The sequence below is a fragment of the Pseudonaja textilis genome, chromosome 2 (genome assembly GCF_049901715.1).
Source record: "Pseudonaja textilis isolate UNSWEBS1 chromosome 2, rPseTex1.2, whole genome shotgun sequence".
Lineage (NCBI taxonomy): Eukaryota > Metazoa > Chordata > Lepidosauria > Squamata > Elapidae > Pseudonaja > Pseudonaja textilis.
The window spans coordinates 129,838,875-129,849,864 of NC_141991.1; positions in this window are offsets into that span (position 1 = coordinate 129,838,875).

Sequence of the window (10,990 nt, forward strand, 5' to 3'; positions counted from 1 at the left end):
CTCTTCATCATTAGGATTTAAATTAGATACATCTGGTGGGTTTGTTATTATGTTCCACAAACCTTCTCTTCGTAGCAGTAAACTACATTTCATTGACCATGAAACATAGTTTGTTCCATCTAATCTGGATATCATGGACAGACTTGGCAAATTTACTTGTGCCATTGCTCTTGTGATAAACAACTATTTAACAAACAGTTTGTATTTACAGTAATGTGCAACTCACACCAGCTCTCACTGCTATATCCTGGTTAGTTAGACTGTGCTCACTGCTGGGCCCATAACCAGTGTATCCATATACCCAACACTAATGATGTAAATCGCCTCAGGCAGCAAAAAACCAGTCAAGGGGAAAACAGGCCAAACCCCAATAAAGTAAAAGCTGAAGTTTGCTCCATGTTTGCCACAACACCCTCCTTCATGAGGATTGCCAAACCCATGATGGACCTCCTAAAGGCAGGGAGTCCAGGAATGAAATCCCACCCAGAGCAACCCCTACAGTGCGACCTAGCTTGCAAAACTTCTACCGATGAATCATTGTAGAAGTTTGCGAACCCCAAGAAGCTTTCTAGCTATCTGCAGGTGTGAGGGGGCTGTCAGCCCAGAACAGCCTGTACTTTGGCTGGGTCCATCTCTATGCCCTACCGACTGGGCTAGCTGGGCCCCATTTCAAAAGGCTCTGTAAAAACTCCTCCCCCCCCCATTCATTGCTGGGTTTTGGGGTGGGTGTGGCCTAGTCAGCCTTCTGCACCACAGTGGGGGGGAGGGGCATTTTTGCCCTCCATGGGCTCCGGAGGCTTTCCTTGAGCCTCGAGGAGGGTGAAAACTGCCTCCCCAGACTCCGGAGGCTCTCTGGAATCTGGAAACTGGAAACTGGCCCATTTCCAGCCTTCCCAAACTTCCCGGAGGCCTCTTTTTCATCCTCCCCAAGCCTCTGTGCAGGTCCTGCATTTACCTGCATCCAAAATGGGCCACATGGAGACTCTTGGGAGAAGTTGGGTAGGGTGGGCAGGGCCAACCAAGAGTGGGATTTGGGGGTTCTCCAAACTGCACAAAATCTTAGCTAGAGGCTCTCCCAAACCCCTGCAAACCCCCAGCAGCCCACCCTTGCCTGTGTCATAGGTTTACCATCACTTATGTAGATAATCCCTAAATACAGGCCTCTCTGCAACTAGGCATCAATCACCCTCTCAACAACTTTCCTTTAAAAGGGAAAGTTGGAGATTATACAGAGGCCACCCCAAATTTCCAGGTCTCCTGAAAGGATGGTCTCTAGGATGGTGTCTTGAAAAAGGGGGTGATTTTCTCCAAGGCAGTCAAAGCACCTCCTCTCACAAGGAGACATAAAACCACTGCTTGGACTCAATTGCATATGTTCTCCCAAGGAACCATGGCCAACCAGGAGAGGCAGAGATCCAGACTAGAGGTGGCGAAGCTCATTGCAGCAGACATATTGTTTATTTTCTCAACATAGACTGTCTCTAACTCCTCTCATATAATCAAGCTAGGATATGCCTTGGTCACTTCCATAGGATCTACTCAATTAGATTCACGCTCAAAGAGAAGCTGAGTGACTTCACTTGACAGATGCCTAGGATTGTCCCCCTACTGGCTTTGTAAGGGCTTACCCGGATTCCTTATCCATTAAATATTTACAGCACCAGAGGTTCTTCCCTAATTGCCACAAGCCCAAGTGGCAGGAAACTCACTTCAGGCATCAGTAAAGGAAGAATACATATCAATGAACGTTAAATAGCTAATAGATTTCAGGTGCATCGCTAACACAAAAGACTGAAATAATTATCTAATTTATTAATTTTTCTCAGTTTTATTACTTTAAAAATAACTCAAAGTGGCAAACATACACAGTACTCCCTTTATCCTCTTTTTCATCACAAACAACAACAGGGAGTGAGGTTTGACTGAGAGAACGCCTGGCCTAAAGTCACCCAGCCAGCTATCGATGTCTGAGGTTGGATTGCAACTCACAGTCTCCTGGTTTCTAGGCCAGAACTTTAGCTACTATTACCCCAAAGTGGCTCTTATTAGCATTAGACAGTTTGTAATTTCACTACTTGCTAGGGTAAATAGGAAGAGCTAGCTTGAATAAGTAGCCTCTCTTGCAGGTATTAATTGAAAATGTGGGTCATTTATAGTCCAAGGAGGTAAGGCAAAATCAATTGTTGCCATAAGAACTGATGGTTGCCTAATTTAGATAAGGCCCCTGCTTATACAATTTCTTAGAGGAATAGTTGTTTGAAATACTATTTATTTGGGAACTTTAGCATAACTCTTCTGCTACTTCTATTTCTGTATCCAAAAAATCTTTCTTAAACTGGTTCTCATCTGAAGCACATAGGAAACTCAGGTTTAAACCACAACATACAATAACCTTTTTTAATAGATAAACACCTGATAATGGAGAGGTGTTTATAAAAAAAAAAAGTACCTGTCCATTAATAATAGAAGAGCTAGAAATGGAAAGCTCCAAAGTTGTGTGCCACAGGTATCTGCAAACTTTTAATTTGAGCCTATTTTATTAAATGTTGATGAAAGTACCTCCATGAATTAGCATACCTGACCTACTCTCATTCAGGGACCTGTTGTGACCAACAAATGCAACTATTGTTCATTGCACTTGTATCTTAAACTCTTTCTCTGTTAATACAGTGATAGCACAAAAATCAAGAAAGCAGAATAGAACCATCAGAAATATGCAGCAGAATCCAACTCATCACCATCTAGCAACTCACATTCTGTGAATTCTGTAAATATTTGAAATGTGAAAGAATGTGACCTAATTCAGCCACTTGTAACTTTAAAGGTGAACCTTAACGCTGAATATTTGTGCAGTTTTCTACATAACATAGGAAGTAGAATTTATGTTCCTAGAATTTTTCTCTACTTTATAACTTATCAGGGTCCTCTAAATTTTTCAGACTGTAACTTCCTAAATTCTTAATTAGCAAGTCTAATTAACACCTTTGTTTCTGGAAAATCTAGGTGTTGTAGACCAATTTTTCTGGAAGGCATCAGGATGGGAAAGGATGATTAAGATGTTCTCTTAACACATGGATGGCTGGTCTATAGATGTTCCCCCAATGTATACAGGTAATTCCACAAAAATATGGATAGTTTGTTAAATAGGATGTTAAGCCATTGACAAATGATGTACTTTCCCACTTTATATTTTCAATTGTGTTAATTAAATCCTCAAATATTGCAGTTGGGAAATTTTTTTCTCAATATCTTTCATAATACTGTGTTATCAAGATCGGCTAGTAAAAATCCATATTTTCATTGGATTGTTTGCTGTGTTAGAGGCTTGATAATAGACTATACAAGGAAAAGGAATACTATGAAAAGACTAGCCTCTAAAGCCTTAGAGGATGAGCATAAAAGACTTGAAAAAGAGCTACAGAAAATGCCACAGAAAAAGGACATCAAGCTAAAAATGGATATAATTACACATAAAATGAGTCAAATAGAAAAAGAAGAATTAGCACAGAAAATTAGAGGTGCCAAACAGAACTACTTTGAAGACGCAAACAAATCAGGTAGATGGTTAGCATACAAATTGAGAAAGGAGAAAGAATCAAGGAAAATATTGCAATTAATAGATGACCAAGACCAAGTTTGCCATGGTAGTAAAGAGAAGAAGGAAATCATTCGAGACTTCTATGGGAAATTATATATGCAAGAGAATATTGATGAGGAAAGAGTTAAACAGTACTTACAGAATGCTAATTTACCTCAGATACCTAAAGAGACTGAAAAAACATTAGAAAGCAATATAATGATGATGGAGTTAACTGAAGCACTCAAGAAGCAAAATAATGGAAAGGCACCAGGCCCAGATGGACTTCCGGCAGAATTTAATAAAACATTACAAGAATTGTTGAATCTTCCATTGCTAGAAGTTATGAATGAAGTTATGTTAAAGAAGAAGATACCTAAATCATGCTCAGAAGCCTATATTACACTTATTCCAAAAGAGGAGGCCGACCCATTACAAATGAAGAACTATAGACCCATTTCTTTACTAAATGCAGATTATAAAATTTTTGCTTCAATATTGGCAGAAAGACTTAAAAAATATTTAAATAATTTTATCCATCCTGATCAAAATGGGTTTCTGCCAAAGAGACAAATTAAAGACAACATGAGAGTAATCTTGGACACCTTGGAATACTATGAGGCACATCCTGAAAAACAAATGGCTCTGATATTTCTAGATGCACAGAAGGCATTTGATAATGTGAATTGGCGATTCATGTTATTACTGTTGGAACAGATGGGTTTTGCTAGAAAATTTATTCAAGCAATAGAAGCTATATACTATAAGCAAACGGCAAAGGTAATGATAGAGAGAGAACTGACAGACTCTATCAATATAAGAAAAGGAACAAGACAAGGGTGCTCACTATCACCTTTGTTGTTTGTTAACTTTGGAAGTGCTAAACAGAAATATTAGAGATGAAAAGAACATAAAAGGAATGAAAATCAAAAAGGAAGAATTTAAGCTGCAAGCATTTGCAGATGATCTGGTTTTCATCTTAGAAGACCCTTTAGAAACAGCATCAAAATTGATAGAAAAGATAGAGACATATGGAAAGGTGGCTGGTTTGAAAATAAATAAAGATAAGACAAAGATCTTGACAAAGAATATGCTGGGAAAATTTACAACTGTCACTAATAGGGAGAATTTCAACAATCAAGATGAATATATTACCCAGAATTTTATATTTATTTCAAATAATTCCAATTAGGCTTGGAAAAGATTACTTTGAAGATTTAAATAAAATTGTGTTGAAATATGTATGGCAAGGTAAGAAAGCGAGAATAAAGTTAAAACTTTTGCAAGATTCTACAATAAGAGGAGGATTTGGTTTGCCTAATTGGGAGTTGTACTACCAAGCTACAAATTTGATGTGGGTTAAGGAATGGATAACATTAAGAAATACTAGATTGTTGACATTAGAAGGACATGATCTGTTGTTGGGGTGGCATGCTTTTTTATGGTATAAAGGAACTAAAACACAGGGGTGTTTTAGAAGACATTATATACGGGAGTCTCTGTGGTTAAACTGGGATAAGATTAAAAGACAATGTTATTTGAAAATTCCAGTCTGGTTATCGACTATTGAAGCATTTTCTTATCCTATAATATACAAAAAGGAACAAACAGTTAGATATGGTGAAATATTGAATGAAAAGAGTGAACTCAAATCTATACAAAAACTAGAGGAACAAGGTATAAAGAGGAATTGGTTTTCATATGCGCAAATACATTCAAGGTATGATAAAGATTCTAAAATGGAAGGTTTCTTTGATAAATTGACTGATTTAGATAAGATTTTGACAAATACTGATGAAAAGGTGATTAAAAAATTGTATGGATATTAGAAATTAAATTAGAAGAAGAACAAGTTAAAGAAACTATGACTGCTTGGGGGAAGAATTTTGGATATGGGATCGATTTAGAGAAATGGCAAAAATTGTGGTCTCAAAATTATAAAATGACAATGTCAACAGCATATAAAGAAAATTTGTTCAAGATGTTTTACAGGTGGCATTTTCCCTGACAAGAATAACAAGAATGTTCAAGAATAAATCCGAAAAATGTTGGAAATGTCATCAGACACCTGGCTCATATTAACATATGTGGTGGACTTGTGCGGATGCTAAAAAATACTGGACTAAAATCCACATGTGGTTGGAAAAAATGACAAAAAAACCCATAGACTTGAAACCAGAGATATTTTTATTGGGAATTTTACCTGAAATATATAGTAAAGACTTGAAACACCTGATTGTAAATGTATTAACAGCGGCTAGGATTGTATTTGCTAAAAACTGGAAAAATGAGAAAATACCATCACAGGAGGAAATCATTAAGAAAATATTGGAATGTGCTGAAATGAGTAGATTGACATTTGAAATTAGAGAATAAGAGGATAAACAATTTTATAAAATTTGGGATCTTTTCTATCAATGGTTAAATAATAAAATACAGTAATGAAATATGTAGACTTTTAGAAAATAATAAATATATAAAGATGTACTTCTTTCTTATTATATCTACAAAATGATTTTAGGATATATTTGGGATGATAATACGAACTGTTATAAAATAAACTAAGTAAATTAAGATTATCTTATAAAACATGAATGAATAAAAGTATAGTCAAATGATTGATTAATAATGATACTAAGGTATTTAATTTCTGATTGAAAATACGAGATTATATGCAATGTAATTGTAATTGAAGACTACGAAATGGAAAAACAAAACAATTTGTAAACCAACCGGCACACTGTATGTACACATATGGAAGATAGCTTGATGTTTTTATGTTTTTATGTTTTGTTTGTTTATGTTTGTTTTTAAAAACCAGTAAAAAAATTTTTTTTTAAAAGGAGGGAAAGCCTCAAAAGGTAATTGCAAAAGAAGTTCCCAAAGTGCTGTATCAAAGCACATTAATAGAAAGTTATGTGGAAGGGAAAAGTAAAAGGTGCACAAGCAGCAGGGATGACCGCAGCCTGGAGAGGATTGTCAGGAAAAGGCCATTCAAAAGTGTTGGGAACTTTCACAAGGAGTGGACTGAGGCTGGAGTCAGTGCATCAAGAGCCACCACACACAGACGGATCCTGGACATGGGCTACAAATGTCATATTCCTCTTATCAAGCTGTTCCTGAACAACAAATGTCAGAAGCGTCTTACCTGGGCTAAAGAAAAACAGACCTGGTCTGTTGCTCAGTGGTTCAAAGTCCTCTTCTCTGATGAGAGCAACTTTTGCATCTCATTTGGAAACCAAGGACCCAGAGTCTGGAGGAAGAATGGAGAGGCACACAATGCAAGATGCTTGAAGTCCAGTGTGAAGTTTTCACAGTCTGTGTTGATTTGGGGAACCATGTCATCTGCTGGTATTGGTCCACTGTGCTTCATTATGTCCAGGGTCAACACAGCCATCTACCAGAAGATTTTGGAGCACTTCATGCTTCCTTCCACAGACAAGCTTTATGGGGATGCTGACTTCATTTTCCAGCAGGACTTGGCACTTGCCCACACTGCCAAAAGCACCAAAACCTGGTTCAATGACCATGGGATTACTGTACTTGATTGGCCAGCAAACTTGCCTGACCTGAACCCCGTAGAGAATCTATGGGGCATTGCCAAGAGAAGGATGAGAGACATGAGACCGAACAATGCAGAAGAGCTGAAGGCCGCTATTGAAGCATATTGGTCTTCCATAACACCTCAGCAGTGCCACAGGCTGATAGCTTCCATGCCACGCCGCATTGAGGCAGTAATTGCTGCAAAAGGGCCCCAAACCAAGAACTGAGTACATTTGCATGCTTATACTTTTCAGAGGTCCGACATTGTTCTATGTACAATCCTTGTTTTCTTGATTGCATGTAATATTCTAATTTTCTGAGATTGTGGATTTGGGGTTTTCATGAGCTGTAAGCCATAATCATTTCAATTATGACAAATCATGGCTTGAACTATCTTGCTTTGCATGTAATGAGTCTATCTCATATATTAGGTTCACCTTTTAAGTTACATTACTGAAATTAATGAACTTTTGCACGATATTCTAATTTTTCGAGTTTCACCTGTATCTCTCTTCCAAGGACTAATGCTGTATTTAGTATGAAGGCATCCTGAATTGTTTGGTTTGATGCATTTTTAACAGTGTTGACCTTGTAGCTTTAATGAGCTGTAAATTGTGCCATGTGTCCTAACTTTTTCTTTCCCTTTCTTCCCTTTATACATATCTGCCTTTAAAGAAATTATTTATGGAAACTGGTACTGTGGTTTAATATCTCTGATGAACTTGGATTGCCAAGTCTGAGAGTTTTATTCTACCTTGTCTTTCCTGTTTTTTTCAGAGTAATGAAAGCAGGTGGCTCTGTAGTTGAAAAAACACTTGGAATCCATTCCACCTGGTGCAATTGATCCAGCTGCCATTCTCCAGATAAATAACATGCGACTACCTATGGAACAAACCACTTCCCTTGAATTAGAAAGAAGTTCATGCTTCTACTTTTCCGCTTGTAAATCTTCTCCCTTTATTTGGATCCTTATATTTTATTTATTTATTTGATTTGTCAATCGCTTACAAGATAATAGTTATAAGTTTAAACATGAGTAAGAATTCAGGAAATAGGTACAAATGAATGGGGACAATAGGACAGGGACAGGAGGCACGATGGTGCACTTATGCACACCTCTTGCAAACCTCTTAGGAATGGAGTGAAGCAATAGTAGATAGTTTGAGGCTAAAGGAGTGGGGGGGTTGAGGATGTAACAACAGAATTAGGTAGTGCATTCCAGATATTGACCACTCTGTTGCTGAAGTCGTACTTTCTGCAATCAAGTTTGGAGCGGTTAACATTGAGTTTGAATCTGTTGTGTGCTCTTGTATTATTGTGGTTGAAACTGAAGTAGTCATTGACTGGTAGGACATTGTAGCAGATAATTTTGTGTACTACACTTAAGTCCAACCATAGGCAGCGTAGTTCAAGATTGTCCAAGCCCAAAATTTCAAGCCTGGTGATATAGGGTATTCTGTTGTGAGGAGTGTAGTACTCTTCTCGTGAAATACTTCTGGACTCACTCAATTGTATTAATGTCCGATATACAGTGCGGATTCCAGACAAATGAGCTGTATTCGAGTATTGGTCTAGCAAAGGTTTTGTATGCCCTAGTTAGCAATTCAATATTTCCAGAGGAGAAGCTTCGTAAGATTAGATTTCCAACTCTTAATGTCTTTTTGGCAATGCTGTTACAGTGAGCTCTAGTGCTTAGACCATTAAATATGAGTACTCCGAGGTCCTTGACAGTGTGAGGGTCATCAACAAAGTCATATCCGCCTAGCTTGTATTTGGTGTACTGATTTTTTTTAGGACAATTCTGTCCCTAATGTGTAGGACAGTACATTTGTTGGTTGAGATTTGGAGTTGCCAAAAGTTTGACCATACAGAAACATAATCAAGGTCACTTTGAAGAACAGTAGCATTGTCAGTGGTGTTGAATAGTTTTACATCATCCATGAAGAGGACACAGTTGCTTATAAGGTGATCGCAAAGGTCATTTATACAGAATATAATGAGTGTGGGTCCTAGAATGCTGCCTTGGGGGACATTACTGTTAACTGGAGCAGTGTTTGATATAGCGCTCCCTATTTTTATTATTTGTTGCCTGTTTGACAGGAATGCAGTAATCCACTTATGAAGGGATCTGGAAATGCCATAAGAGTTTAGTTTTAACAGTAATTTGTCATGTATCACTGAATCAAAGGCTTTGCAGAAGTCTATGTAAATTGCATCTATTGCTTTACCCTGGTCGAATCGAGTAGTCCATATTTTTTGCAGTGTAGGAGTTGTAGGTTGCAAAGAAAATGCTTCAAAGAAAATGCATTCAATCCAATCCTCTCCTTTAATATTATTTTGAGCTGTAATTTAAATCCAGAATGAAATTTTGTCTCCTATCGGCCTGGATTATTTTTGTTCTTGTTACTTGTAATTAACAGCATCTTATTATTATTGTTGTACGCTGCCCACAGCCACTTCGCATGAGATGGTCAAGGAAATAAATTTGATTAATAAATAAACCTCTGTAGTTTAATGGGTTAATTACAAGCAGGACCCAGACTCATCAAAGCCAATGAATGAAATGAAAACCTTCTGAATGGGAATGTGTACCACTTCAGATCTGGAGGGAAAGAGGAGGTATTTTGAAGAGGGTAGAAACAGACAATCCTGCACCTGTAGCTGGGTCCTTAATGAAGCTGCATCTTTTTCTGGATTTGCACAGTAGCTGTGTAATCTCAGGAAGATACAATTTTGAGGAAAAAAATATAATAGTAATTTCCCAAACATTATTAATATTGTGTATGCTTATTTATTATTTATTTGGCTATTATTTAGAATATGGAATATATATATATATATATATATATATCACTACATTAGTAAATATAAACATTAAACAAATATGTTCAAATACCTAGGATAACCATTGTAGCACAGTATATTTAAGGGACCCTGGAGGTCTTCCAGTCCAATCCCCTGCTTACGCAGGAAATCCTATATCATTTCAGACAAATGGTGGTCCAATCTCTTGTTAAAAGCTTGGGGCAGTTCTTTTCCCTGCCTTGAGACAGGGACACATTTTTAGAAGAGCTTTGAAAACCTCTTCACCAAGGCCTTTTGCTTTATTTTTATCTTTTATTTATTTTATTGTAAATCAGGGGTGTGAAACTCAAGGTCCGTGTGCTGAATCCGGCCTGCCACATGGTTGGGTCCGGCATTCGGGGCTGTCCTGGAAAATGTAAGGGAACAGCCCGTGTTGCTGGTCTACCCATGTCACTTGGCCCAGACCACCCAATGCAAAGAGGAAACACCAGACCAGTGTCGCCTCGGCCCAGTCTACCAGTGTGAAGAGGAAATGTGCCGGCAGTTTGGAGAGTAGAATCAAGTTGGTCACCCCACCCCCGAGATGAACCATAGCCCTGATGTGGGCCTCAATGAAATTGAGTTTGACACCCCTGTTGTAAATCCTTTGACTCTGGTCAGCTGACCAGAATCATTTGAGAGTCAGGAGGCATATCTTGTATATTGCATTGTCTGCACACTTTATTATATAGATATTTGCTGATGATTTATTTAAACTTATATTTATGTCTATATGTATAAAATGTGTTTTATTAGCATTGAATGTCAGTGATTGTATGATCTCTGTAGATGCAATACATTAAATAAACATTAAATAAATATACCGGCCCTATCTATTTTATTTATTTAATCAATTTATATGTCTACCCACTTGCCAGAGAGTCTGGACAACATAACAAGATACTATATGCAGTCATCAACAACAAAGTAATCCTGCAATTAAATCAGTAATCCTGCAATTAAATCAGGATTTTATAAGTGATACTCATTACTTTGCATTTTACTCAAAAATCTATTGAGAGCCAG